The following is a 13,040-nucleotide window of genomic DNA, read 5'->3' as shown; positions in this document are numbered from 1 at the left end:
GTTCTGGACGTCCCGGATGTTGGGTCCACCGAGCGAGGCGCCAGTGGGGGTGCATGAAGTATCCAATTCAGTAGAATGTACTCATTGTAAACATTATTTGTTTAATTGCCACCAGGAATTCGGTTGGGTTTCTTGTCTGCTTCGCTCCAGATGGACTCCTCTTTCTTTCTCTCCATCCTTCCCTCCACCCTCTTTTCTTTTCGTCCTCCCTCCCTCCGTTCCTCCCTCCCTCCCTTCCTCTGTTCCTCCCTTCCTCCCTTCCTTCCTTCCTTCCTTCCTCCCTTCCTCCCTTCCTCCCTCCCTTCCTCCCTTCCTTCTTTCTTTCCTTCCTTTCCTCTACTTCTTTCTCTCTCCTTTCTTTCCCATCTCCCTTCCACGTTTGAAGACTGAGAGGGACAGACACCACAGCTCTACTTTCTCCTTCATAAAGAGTCCCATGTGCAGGTGTGGCTTGTGGTGGCCTGGGGCTCAATCCTAGGTTTTTGCCTGTAGTAAAACCGGGTGATTTGTGGCCCCCGCCCTCTCATTGTATACTTTCAAACAGTGAAGATAATCAAAGAACTCTTTTCAAGACAGCTTTTTAAAAAAAATTTTTAAAAATATTTATTTAGTTTCCCTTTTGTTGCCCTGTTAGGTCCTGTTATTCAAGGAAGACACCAAGAGATGAGAGTGATGCAAAAGCACAGAGTCTGTTGCTAGTCAGGCTAGGGTCGAGACCATGCACCACACAGACACAGCTGCTCCAGGTGCTCGACCACGAACCCTAACACTACAGTGTATATATTAGGTAAGCTTAGCGGGACAAGTTCGGCCTTGCAATTATCTCCTTTACACATATGGGAGGGAAAATGTGGGGAAATGTATGACAGTCCCTATCTCTCTGGAGATGCTTTTCTTAATGCTCAGCTTATCTTTGTTCCTATTGACTCATGGTCATGGGTTCAATTTCCAGTAACCGTCCTGAATTCCGGGACTTGTTTTTCTGGAAACCGAGGCCTATCTTATTTCTGCAGTTTTTGGAGCCTGTCATGGAGTCACTGCAGTCTGCATCCTTCAGCCCTTGTTGTTTAACATTGTTGTGATTATTGGTGTCGTTGTTGGACTAGACAGCTTTTAATGCCACAATTTTTAGCTTAAAAGCTTTAGTTTCCAGACATTCAAAAAAAGTGAATGTTTAAACCCTTACATGCCCAGCATAAATATAAATAGAACGAATTAATTGAACTACAAAACAAGTGGAGATGGAAGTAAGAGGGATACATGTTTCAGAATGTTCTTTACCTCAATCAGTGAAACGACACTACCTCCTCCATCAGGAATGCTATACATTCTTAAAAAAAATTTTTTTGCTATAAATTATTCTAATCCAGAGATTACACAAAGGTATCAATATGCTCTATGCATAGATATCTAGAAATGAGTCCTTTAAAACTATTACTGCTAATTTATGTGATTATTAGTACTTTTTAGAAATATACGACTAGCTCAAAAGTGAAACAATATATTACGATAAACTATGGAATTCTGTGATGTGTTCCCTATGTACTGTATTAGAATGTAGATAAAATAAAGCAAGGACATGTTTTTCTTGCCTGTATAGAGGATTCCTTGAACATAGTCAGATTAGCATTATTTTTCTGTGGGCTTGGAGGGCTTAGATGAGGAATAATAGTATTACCCTGGCTACATTACCCAGGTCATTGATTTGGACTCTGTTGGCACAATGTGCCTATACATTTGGTCTGTTGTTTCAGAAGATGACATCACTGACAGTGTTGCTATCCATACAAAGTAGTACAACAGAAGAAAATTATCAATGCATGATCAACTTCTCTTCTACACAAAATTAGAACAGTCTATTTGCTAGTTATCTCTTAGGCTGTCGTACACTTCTTATAGAATTGAAAAGGCAAAATACCACATAATCTCTGCTGCATTGCAGGGGTTCCTACATTTGTTGACATTTATCTGCAAAATACAAAATTACTTAATGCCTGCACCTTTATGTTAGTACAATTATCATGTCTCTTTTCTCTTTTACTCCCAGACTCAAGTTTATCATAGCAGCACTAGGCCTTGATGGAGAATAATAAAGGACTTTGGTGTCTATTTGTATATGGGTGCAAGAAACAAGGATGTCTCTTGAAAAAAGGGCATATGGTACCCACGGATTTTAACCTTAGAAAATTGGTGGGAGTTGGGCGGTAGTGCAGCAGGTTAAGCGCACATGGAGCAAAGTGCAAGGACCAGAGTAAGGATCCCAGTTTGAGCCCCTAGCTCCCTACCTGCAGGGGAGTCACTTCACAATCGGTGAAGCAGGTCTGCAGGGGTCTTTCTTTCCCCCTCTCTGTCTTCCCCTCCTCTCTTGATTTCTCTCTGTCCTATCCAACAATAATAACGACATCAATAACAACAACAAATATTTTTAAGAGGTGAAACTGGAAAACATAAACACTTCATCTTAGGGAATGCTACAAGAAATATAATCCTCTACTTGCAAGTTCTTAGATTAATTTTTTTCAATGCTTAGGGAGATGATCAGATGCTGAGAAATCATACTGGTGAAAATGCAAATGAAATTGGAGTAGAACTAAAGTGCTAATTTATTCATTTACAATAACAAATAACGTTATGCCACAGAGGAAATTCTTGTGTAGGGCATGATTGGTACACTTCATCCTGTGGATCAGCATGGGATACTAGGTCATATTCAGAAGTTCCTTTATTATTTCTTTCTTTAATATTTTCATTTTTGTTGGGCCTTTGCATATGTGTGATTTCACTACCTCAGGCTAACTTTTTCATTCAAACAGAGTGAAAGAGAAACAGGGAGATGGATAGTAACCATAGCACCAGAATGCCACTTCAACCCCATCTCCAGCTCACTTACAGAAGTCCCTGCATGATGTGCTCAAGTTCAAACCTAGGCTCTGTACATGAGAGTCTGTTTGCATAACCATTATGCTATCTACCCTCTGCCCCAGGCTATGTACATGACGAGGACAGGCACCCTATCTGTTGAGCTTTTTATCTGCTCCCAGAACTCCTTTTGTTAACTTTCTATGGGAGGTAGCCAGTCTTCTATCAAAGCATCTGATACTGAGATTGTGAAAGAGATTCTTGAATTCTGGCATCAGGACACTTGCCACATGCTTTAAGACTGTGAAGAAAAGAAAACAAAAAGATATTTTTAAATAAGAGACTGAAATACTTCTGTTTTATATCTTAATGCTTTTCAGTCACCCAGTTGCAGATGCTACCATGACGCCAACCTGACTTTCCTGGGTAGCTGTGGACCTCGCCTATGTGTCCTGGAACCCAACTTCTCCAGAGCCCTGTCCCACTAGGGAAAGATAGAAACAGGCTGGGGGTATAGATCGACCTGTCAATACCCATATCCAGCAGGGAAGCAATTACAGAAGCCAGACCTCCCACCTTCCACATCCTATAAAAATCTTTGTTTCATACTCTTAAAGAGACAAAGACTAGGGACCCTTCCAATGGAGGGAAGGGTGTATGGAGCCCTGGTGGTGGGAATTATATGGAATTGTATCCCTCTCTTATCCCACAGTCTCGTCAATCATTAAATAAATCACCAATAAAAAAATTCCAAGAAATCAGATGCCCCAAACTGTAACTGTATTTTGTCATAAAACTTCTTAAAATGCAGAAGCTGAGGCCACAAGTGTTAGACTTCTTGAAACCCCTCTGTATGAAAATATGAGGCCTAGGAAAATGACAATATTGGGGCTAGGTGGTGGTGCACCTAGTTAAGCACACACACTACAGTGCACAAGGACCTGAGTTCAAGCCCTTGGTCTCTACCTGCAGGGGGGAAAGCTTTATGAATGGTGAAGAAGAGTTGCATGTCTCTCTCTGTCTCCCCACTTCTCAATTTATGTCTCTATTCAGTAATAAAAATAAATAAAATTTATTTAAAGAAAATGATACTATTCACTTAAAGTCTGAGTCTATCTTTAATTATTAAGGATAGTTTGTACAACTAAACAAGGGATGAGATTTAGTTTGGAACTAATGATAGTTCTTTTATTCATTTTTTCTATTTTTTTATTAGTACACCAACTATCTAGGTAACAATATAGTAAGTGCTGTTAACTCTAAGGCATATATATATATATATATATAACCTTTTTTTTGTCATTGCCAGTGCTGTTAATTCTTTTTTTAAACAGGGCTTCACATTTTTATTATGTTTAATTTATTTATTGGATAGAGACAGCCAGAAATCAGGAGGTTGGGGGTAATAGGGAGAGAGACAGAAAGACACCTGCAACACTGCTTCACCACTTGCAAAGCTTCCCCCCGCCCAGGTGTAGACTGGGGCCTTAACATGTGCACTCAACCAGGTGTACCACCACCAGGCCCCCTAGTGCTGTTAATTTTAAGGCAATTATGTATATCTTTTTTTCTTTTGTCATTGCCAAACCTGAATTTTACAGATAGAAAGAACAACTGAAGTTGGGTGGTAGCACAGTGTTAAGCACACGTGGCACAAAGTGCAAGGACCTGGTGTTAGGATCCCGGTTCCAGCCCCTGGCACCCCACCTGCAGGGGAGTCGCTTCACAGGCGGTGAAGCAGGTCTGCAGGTGTCTATCTTTCTCTCCTCCTCTCTGTCTTCCCCTCCTTTCTCCATTTCTCTCTGTCCTATCCAACAACAATGACATCAACAACAATAATAACTACAACAACAATGGAAACAACAGGGGCAACAAAAAGGAAATAATTAAATAAATATATAAAAAAGAACAAAACAAAGACAGAGAGATAAAGATACCACAGTACTGAAGCTCCCCCCAATATGGTGGGATCAGGATGGAACCTGGATTGTGTTCATGACAAAACAGGTGGACTAACCAGGAAAGTTATCATACCATCATATATATATTTGTATGTATATATATATATGTGTGTGTGTGTGTGTGTGTGTGTGTATTTGTGAAGCAGGTCTGCAGTTGTCTCTGTCTTTCTCCCTATTTCCCCCTGCTCTCTCAATTTCTCTCTGTCCTATTGAATAAAATGTGGGGGGGAGGAGTATGGCTGCCAGGAGCAGTGGAGTCATACGAAGCTCCAGCGATAACCCTGGATGCAAAAAAAAAAAAAGTATATCACATTCAATTTGAGATGTTGACAATAGGATGAGTTGGGTGAAAGGTGTATGACAACATTGCACTCACTATGTTTGCAACTTTTCTACAAACTTAACCTATTATAAAATGTTATCATATCTTGTTTAATTCATTCTAGAGATTTATTTTAAAAAGAGAACTCAAGCATCTTTAGGTAAAGTACTGAAATGAATTTATACATGGATCTAAAAGTAGCAAAACTGGTCAGTATCTACAGTTCCACCCCATTTTGTCTTTTGGACAGCCTGATTTCCTTTGTCAGGAGCCATTTCTCTGTTTGATAAGCTTTGAAACATGGAAGCCCTCGAGACAAGTTTTCATTTCCCCCACGGGCAGACCATTTCCCCTCAGGTAGACCATTTATCAGAAATCAAGTGACACAACACATAGTTGTGGTAACAAACATGGTTTCAGCCATTGTATGTTGCAAGGAACATTCCACTTTGATGATTGCTCCCCCTCCTCCTCCTCCTCCAGCACTCCCCCCTTCCCCAAAGCCTTATAATGCCTGTGAACACAATAAAATTTTGCAGCTTGATCAGAATTCTGTCTTGCTGTCATTCTTTCGTGTCTCTTGTCCCTGTCATTCCAGGTCCCGAGGTTCTTAGCCCCTGTTCACTGCCCTGCTGGCCGGGGCATTCCTTCCTTTCAGATTTCAAAACATTGTCTTTCTCTACAGAATTATAAGGTATCCTAGTAGAAGGCAAAACCGATGCAATTCTGTAGGACCAACTTATCCCCTGAGGTTTCAGCATTCCATTAAAATAAGATACAGAATATTCAAATTCTTTCATAATTTTTTTTTCAACAATGGATGTAGGTACTGAAAATACCAGAGTGGTGTGACTTGATAAAACAGCTATCAGGAATATACAACTATTCCAAAGTTTATGCAACACGTTGGTAAGTTATCACAACACAACTAAGTGAAAAATAAACCAAAGCTCAAATGATTACCTTATTTTAGAGACTCTCTGAAGACTGCCACAGATATATATATATATATATATACATATATATATATATATATGTATATATATATATGCATATATATATACATATATATTATTACTCTTAACAACGATCTAGGGGCCAGGTGGTGGCGCACCTGGTTGAGCATACATGTTACAGTGCTCAAGGACCGGGGTTTGAGCCTCTGGTCCCCACCAGTAAGGGGAAAGCTTTATAAGTGATAAAGCAGGTATTGCTCTCGGTCTCTCCTCCTATCACCCCCTTACCTCTCAATTTCTGGCTGTCTCTATCAAATAAATAAAGCTAAAAAATAAAATAAAATAAAAGCACAAAGATCTAGGTGTAGGAGAGCTGTAACTGGACTAGTTAGACTAGTTAGGGGAAGGAAAGCTAGAAGAATGATATACAATGCTCCTGAAGCAGATGATCAAACACTGAGTTGATAGAAGATTCCCAGCTTTCCAGGACTCTGATGACTGTCAAAACTGTCACCCAGGGTAATGCCCCAAGAAAGGAAAAACCTGAACTTTCCCCTTCTCAAATACCTAAAGGATACTAAAACTATAGATTAGCATACCATACCCTGTAATTTCCTTGAACATTAGAACAATATCTAAATAAAGGAACTCTGGTTCAGTTTTTTCTCCATTTAAGAGAAGTAGCTCATATAAAAATTTTTTAAAAATCAAAAAAAAAAAAAAAAAGAGGGAGAGAGAAGTAGCCTGTAGATTTTCCTTTACATTTGAATGAATTTTCTCTGTTCTAACTTCTCAGTGGCTGAAATTCTCCCACTTAGCAAGAACTATCTCTCTTCTGGGGAACCCTCTCTTTCTCCTTCCCTTCCACACCAATCTCTTTTTAAAATATTTATTTATTTATTACTGGGTAGAGGCAGAGAGTAATTGAGAGGGAGAAGATAGAGAGGAAGAGAGACAGAGAGACACCAGCAGCTCTGCTTCACAACTCGTGAAGCTTTCTTCTTGCAGCTGGGGACCAGAGGCTTGAACTCAGGGGCCTTGTACACTATAGTGTGTGCATGCTTAAGCAAGTGTGCCACCACCTGGCCCCCTCCCCCAATCTCCTTAAGGATCCTAACAGCAACAGAACCACACAGGGTAGTGTAGTAACCCAGGCAAAGTAAAAGTTAAGGTAATACCACAGCTAAGATAATTGGTATAGAGGGGGAAATGGTGGAATTCTGGAATTCAGAAATAGATTCTTAAGAAAAGTGTATAGATTCTTAAGAAAAGAAGTTATCAGTAAGAAAGAGAAGGATGAATATGGAATAATCTCAAAGACAGAAATTGAGAAACAGGATCAGAAGGGAAAACACAAAGCAGAACTTGGACCAGAGCTGGTGTATTGCACCAAAGTAAAAGACTCTGGAGTAGGGGGGGAGGGCTCAGGTCCTGGAACATGATGGCAGAGGAGGACCTAATAGGGGTTGAATTGTTATGTGGAAAACTGGGAAATGTTATACATGTACAAACTATTGTATTTTACTATTGACTGTAAATCATTAATCACCCAATAAAGAAATTAAAAGGAGAAGAGGAGGAGGGGGAAGAGGGGGAGAAGAAAGAAGGGGAAGGAGAAGGAGGAGGAGGAGGAGAAGGAGAAGGAGAAGGAGGAGAAGGAGGAGGAGGAGGAGGAGGAGGAGAAGGAGAAGGAGAAGAAGAAGAAGAAGAAGAAGAAGAAGAAGAAGAAGAAGAAGAAGAAGAATGTTGTTAAAATTCGGTGGCTCCAGCTGGCCGGGCTAGCTTCACGGGCGGGTTACAGAGACAACCAGAGACATACGGCTGGGTAGGGAAGCTGTATTTCTTCATTCAGGAACAATGATTCATAAACTAAACCAAACTAATCACCAAACAGAACTCTGCTGCCTCTTTCCCCCGCTGCGGCGCCAAGCACTCTCTGGAACTCTGGAACTCTCTTGGGGTTCCTTGGGGCGGGACCAAGCGGGCCCACGAAACTAGCAGGACTGATCCAATTTTCTTGGCAGGGGGAGAGCTAGAACAACCCAATGTAAAGCATACAACAATTCCCCCTTTTCTTTTTAACTAAATGACCACAGTACCAGAGGTTTGGGGTGAACAGAAACTTCTATCATACAGGCATTTTTAAAAAAGAAACTGGCACAAACATGGAGAAACATATAAGCAAGTAACAAGAACTGGTGTGCTGCCAAGGGAAGGCCTGAGGGGGACATCTTTTTGTCTCTGTGGGCAAAACTTTATCAGCTTAAAAAAAAACATTTCTTGCCTCTGGGGGGGCGTACTTGCCTCGACAGGCATTGCATGGGGGTGGGGAACGGCCTAGAGTCCCAAAGGCAGCTGGCTGCAATTTACTTACTATGAAACAAAACTTGTTATTAGCATAACCACAGCACAATCTAAAATTTCTAATAGAGAAGGAATTTGAGACTTTTACATATCAACAACGTCATTTTAACCTTTTGTTACACCCATTCAAGATGGAGACACACCCTAGGTGTGCGCAGGAAAGGAAACCTCAGGCATGAGAATAATTAGCATAGCCATTGTGTAATCTACCATTTCTAATAGAGAAGGTAATCGAGAGTTTTACATATCAACAAGTCTATTTAACCTTTTGTTTAGACCAACTTAGTTAAAATATATTGATTGTTAACTAAATTTTACCTCAGACTTTAAATGTAAGTTAATTTTATCTTTATGAGAATTACGTTGAAAACCTTTTTCATTTAACTTTGACTAGTAAGAATTTAGCCTTAAAGTTACTGTTTACCAAACTTTAAACATACACATAAACATGGTCATTAATGCACAAGGAGAGAAACCTTTGTTACGAAGACATGTCATTTCAAACACGAATTTAGATATGTACTGTATTAGTTGTTGGGGAGGTGCGTTGTCCAGTGGTGGTCTCTTGGGCAGCTTCACTTCTAGGAATTGCAGGTTGCGATCTCTGTACAAATCTCTGCGTACTCCAGCTTGTCTGCCTTCAGACTGGACCGGCAGCTGGAGATCTCGTGTGCCCAGTTTCGGCAGGGAGCCTGGGGGTCCGGAGGTCCGGGATCGTTCCAGAATTCATAACATGAGGGCGGGCAGGCCAGCCTTGTAGAAGGCGCGGGCCGAGGTGCCCAGGGGTGGTGACCATGATAGGCCGCTGCGGCCCTGCCCCATGGCCCTGCCATGTCTGCTGCCCTGTTCCATGGCCCTGTCATATCTGCTGCCCTGTTTGCAGTGGCCGAGCAGCGTGGAGAGATCCCGCGTCCAGTGCCCTGCGCCACGCGGTGGAGAGCTGGCTCCTGTGGGCTGGCATTGGGCTCCTGCGTGTTGGCATCAGGCTCCTGTATGTTGGCATCGGGCTCTAGCATGTTGGCATCGGGCTCCTGCGTGTTGGCGTCGGCCTCCTGCGGGCTGCAGGGCTGCGGGGCTGCGGGCGCAGTGCGCAGGGTTGTCTGGGCGCAGCCGGCTGGCTGGCTGTTCCACCAGGTGGAAAAGGCAGCTCCACGCCTCGCCTCTTGTCCGCTGACTCTTCCCGACTCCTCTGGCTGTTTTGAGTGCGCCTGAGCGCGTGGAAACCACAGAGTGGTCAAGAGATAAATGTTCCAGAAACAGCAAAACAGTCTCGTGAAGAAAGAGCAGATGCCTTTGGAGATCTCTTCACAAGCAGAAGAGAAGGCCATAGTACATAGGTAGCCAAATTGTCTTGACTTATCTGAGAGATGCGCAGATCAGGTCCACGTGGGCGCCATTTGTTGTTAAAATTCGGTGGCTCCAGCTGTCCGGGCTAGCTTCACGGGCAGGTAACAGAGACGACCAGAGACATACGGCTGGGCAGGGAAGCTGTATTTCTTTATTCAGGAACAACGATTCATAAACTAAACCAAACTAATCACCAAACAGAACTCTGCTGCCTCTTTCCTCCGCTGCAGCGCCAAGCACTCTCTGGAACTCTGGAACTCTGGAACTCTGGAACTCTGGAACTCTCTCGGGGTTCCTTGGGGCGGGGCCAAGTGGGCTCGCAAAACTAGCAGGACTGATCCAATTTTCTTGGCAGGGGGAGAGCTAGAACAACCCAATGTAAAGCATACAACAGAAGAAGAAGGAGGAGGAGGAGGAGGAGGAGGAGGAGGAGGAGGAGGAGGAGGAGGAGGAGGAGGAGAAGAAGAAGAAAAGTTATTCTGTCAAGAAGCACCAACCTTAGGTAAGCTTTTAGGCAAGGATCTTAGTCTATAAATACAGAAATCCATTCTCCATTTCCATTTCTTTTACTGTCAGATTTTCTCATAGGTAAAAAATAAACCAGAAGTCAGAAAACTTGGAGACCTATTGATATTCCTGCCTCTAGGGCTGAAAATAGAGTGAATAGTATTTGAATGTAGATCTAGAATGCTTGTTTGAGATATCTGGCTTATCAGTTGAGGAGGTCTCAAAGGCCACAGTTGGAACTCTTTTTGTTGGAAGATGATAGTGGGAAGAAAAGAAAGAAAAAAAAATGCAGTTAGCTGCTGCTTCTATTTTTGTTATTGTTTTGCCAGCAATTATTATTAGGGCTCAGTGCCTGTACCATAATTCTACCATTCCTTAGGATTCCTTCCTTCCTTCCTTCCTTCCTTCCTTCCTTCCTTCTTTCTTTCCTTCCTTCCTTCCTTCCTTCTTTCCTTCCTTCATTCCATCTTTCTTTCTTTCTTTAAAAATTTTTTTTTATTTTTTAAATATTTATTTTATTTATTTATTCCCTTTTGTTGCTCTTGTTGTTTTATTGTTGTAGTTATTATTGTTGTTGTTGTTGTTGGATAGGACAGAGAGAAATGGAGAGAGGAGGGGAAGACAGAGAGGGGGAGAGAAAGACAGACACCTGCAGACCTGCTTCACCGCCTGTGAAGCGACTCCCCTGCAGGTGGGGAGCCGGGGTTCAAACCGGGATCCTTATGCCGGTCCTTGTGCTTTGCGCCACCTGCGCTTATCCCACTGTGCTACAGCCCGACTCCCTCTTTCTTTCTTTCTTTCACTTCCCATCCTTCCTTCCTTCCTTTCTTCTTTCTTTCTTTCTTTCTTCCTTTCTTTCTTTCCGGGACTAGGACGTGGCACACCCAGTTAAGCACACATACCACCTTTCTCCTTTCTTTCTTTCTTTCTTTCTTTCTTTCTTTCTTTCTTTCTTTCTTTCTTTCTTTCTTTCTTTCTTTCTCAGTCTCAGACAAAGAGGCAGAGAGAAAGGGAGAGAGTAAGAGACCACAGCACTGATGCTTCCTTCTATGTGATGGAGATTAGATTCAAACCTGGGTGAAATGTCACACATATGGCAAAGCAGCAAATTATTTAAGTATTTTACCTCTCTCTGTGTGTGTCTATCATAATTAAAATAAGTAAATAAATAAATAAAAAGATAAATAATTTAAAAAGGGGGGAATGACTACTGGGAGACATAGATTTATCTGGCGGAACAGGCTGCAGGTGTTTCTTTTTCTCTCTCCCTCTTTCTCCCCCTCTGACACCCTATATCTGTCTTGGGTGGGGGCATAGCCACCTTGAGCAGTGAATTGATAGTGTAGTCAAAAAATAAACAAGCCTCTGGGAAATGTGAAGTCAGTGACAATACTGGCAGAGAGAGAGAGACAGACAGAATGGGAAACTAGAAGTCCCTTTCCCCTTTTTGCCACTGTGTTCTTTTCCTCTCAATAAGGGGACAGAACTTGGAAAGAGGAGCCGTCTGGATGTCCTGAACTAAGCCAGTCTAAGGAGACTGGCCTTAAATGGAGGGAAGATGAGGCCTGTGGCCCAAACAATTGGCATAAAATGAATTTTCTGGGCTATATCATTTCGAGGCTTTTTTCCTTAGCAATCAACTGAGTCTTTCTTCAGAATCTCTAGGTCTCCTTTCTCTTTTTTTTAAATACTTATTTATTTATTCCCTTTTGTTGCCCTTGTTTTATTGTTATAGTTATTGTTGTTGTTGCTGGATAGGACAGAGAGAAATGGAAAGAGGAGGGGGAAGACAGAGAGGGTGAGAGAAAGATAGACACCTGTAGACTGCTTCACTGCCTGTGAAGCAACTCCCCTGCAGGTGGGGAGCCGGGGGTTCAAACTGGGGTCCTTACGAAGGTCCTTGCGCTTTACTCCACATGCGCTTAACGTGCTGTGCTGCAGCGTGACTCCCAGGTCTCCTTTCTCTTATAGCACTTCCCTCTCTATATATCATATACCCTTCAGAGTCTCCAAAACTCACTCCAGGTTTAACCTCTAATTCAGTGGCTCCTTCCTGTAGGCTGCAATAAAAAATCTAGAGCTCTGAGTACCATGTTTAGCTGCACACTGCTGGGTGTGAAGCTGATTAAAGTAATTTCCATTAATTTGTGAATGAAACTCAACCTTCTTAAAAGATATATTTGCATTTTAATAGCAGTCCCTTAACACACATTAATCTCTAATTGGTAGAATGTGTGAGCTACTTTTTTTTGTAGGGAGAGGAAGGAGGAGGAATTTCTGCTTAATTCTCCACGTTTAAGAGTTGCTACTCTCAGATAGGCTGGGATTGCACCTCCCAGTTGCTGCTCAGCACAGTGCAATTGTATGTCTCTTTCTGAGAAAAGCTTTTTCTGTTAAATTCAGTGGGCACATTTTCGTCCTGTTCTTTAACTATTATTCTACATACCCAGCATCCTAAACCCAATATATTCTCTTTCCTGGCAGATTTGGTTTTCCTTCTCTATTGGGCTTTCCTAAAGTTTCCGTCATGGGACTACCTCCTTTGCTGATCTCTAAATGTGATTTTTATTCTTGGTTCCAGGTTTGGCTCTTAGTTCGTTTACTGCTGTGCACACTTGACTGTGACATTCTTCATTACCATGGATTCAATTACTATTTATTTTCTCACCCATTCAATTAGTTGTTATTGGGCACCAATGGTGTGCCAAAAACTGTGCTAATCAA

General features: G+C 42.0%; 1 long non-coding RNA gene across 1 annotated transcript; it reads left to right on the top strand.

The window, feature by feature from the left end:
- Nucleotides 1–25: 25 nt before the first annotated feature.
- Nucleotides 26–1,968, top strand: LOC132533465 (uncharacterized). Its single transcript, XR_009545356.1, has 3 exons — nucleotides 26–86; nucleotides 635–787; nucleotides 1,755–1,968. It is a non-coding gene; the product is annotated as an uncharacterized LOC132533465 (long non-coding RNA).
- The last annotated feature ends 11,072 nt before the right edge of the window (nucleotides 1,969–13,040 follow it).

Source organism: Erinaceus europaeus, chromosome 16 (assembly GCF_950295315.1).
Source record: "Erinaceus europaeus chromosome 16, mEriEur2.1, whole genome shotgun sequence".
Lineage (NCBI taxonomy): Eukaryota > Metazoa > Chordata > Mammalia > Eulipotyphla > Erinaceidae > Erinaceus > Erinaceus europaeus.
The sequence above is the reverse complement of the archived record's forward strand: the minus strand, read 5'-3'. Positions and strand labels throughout refer to the sequence as shown.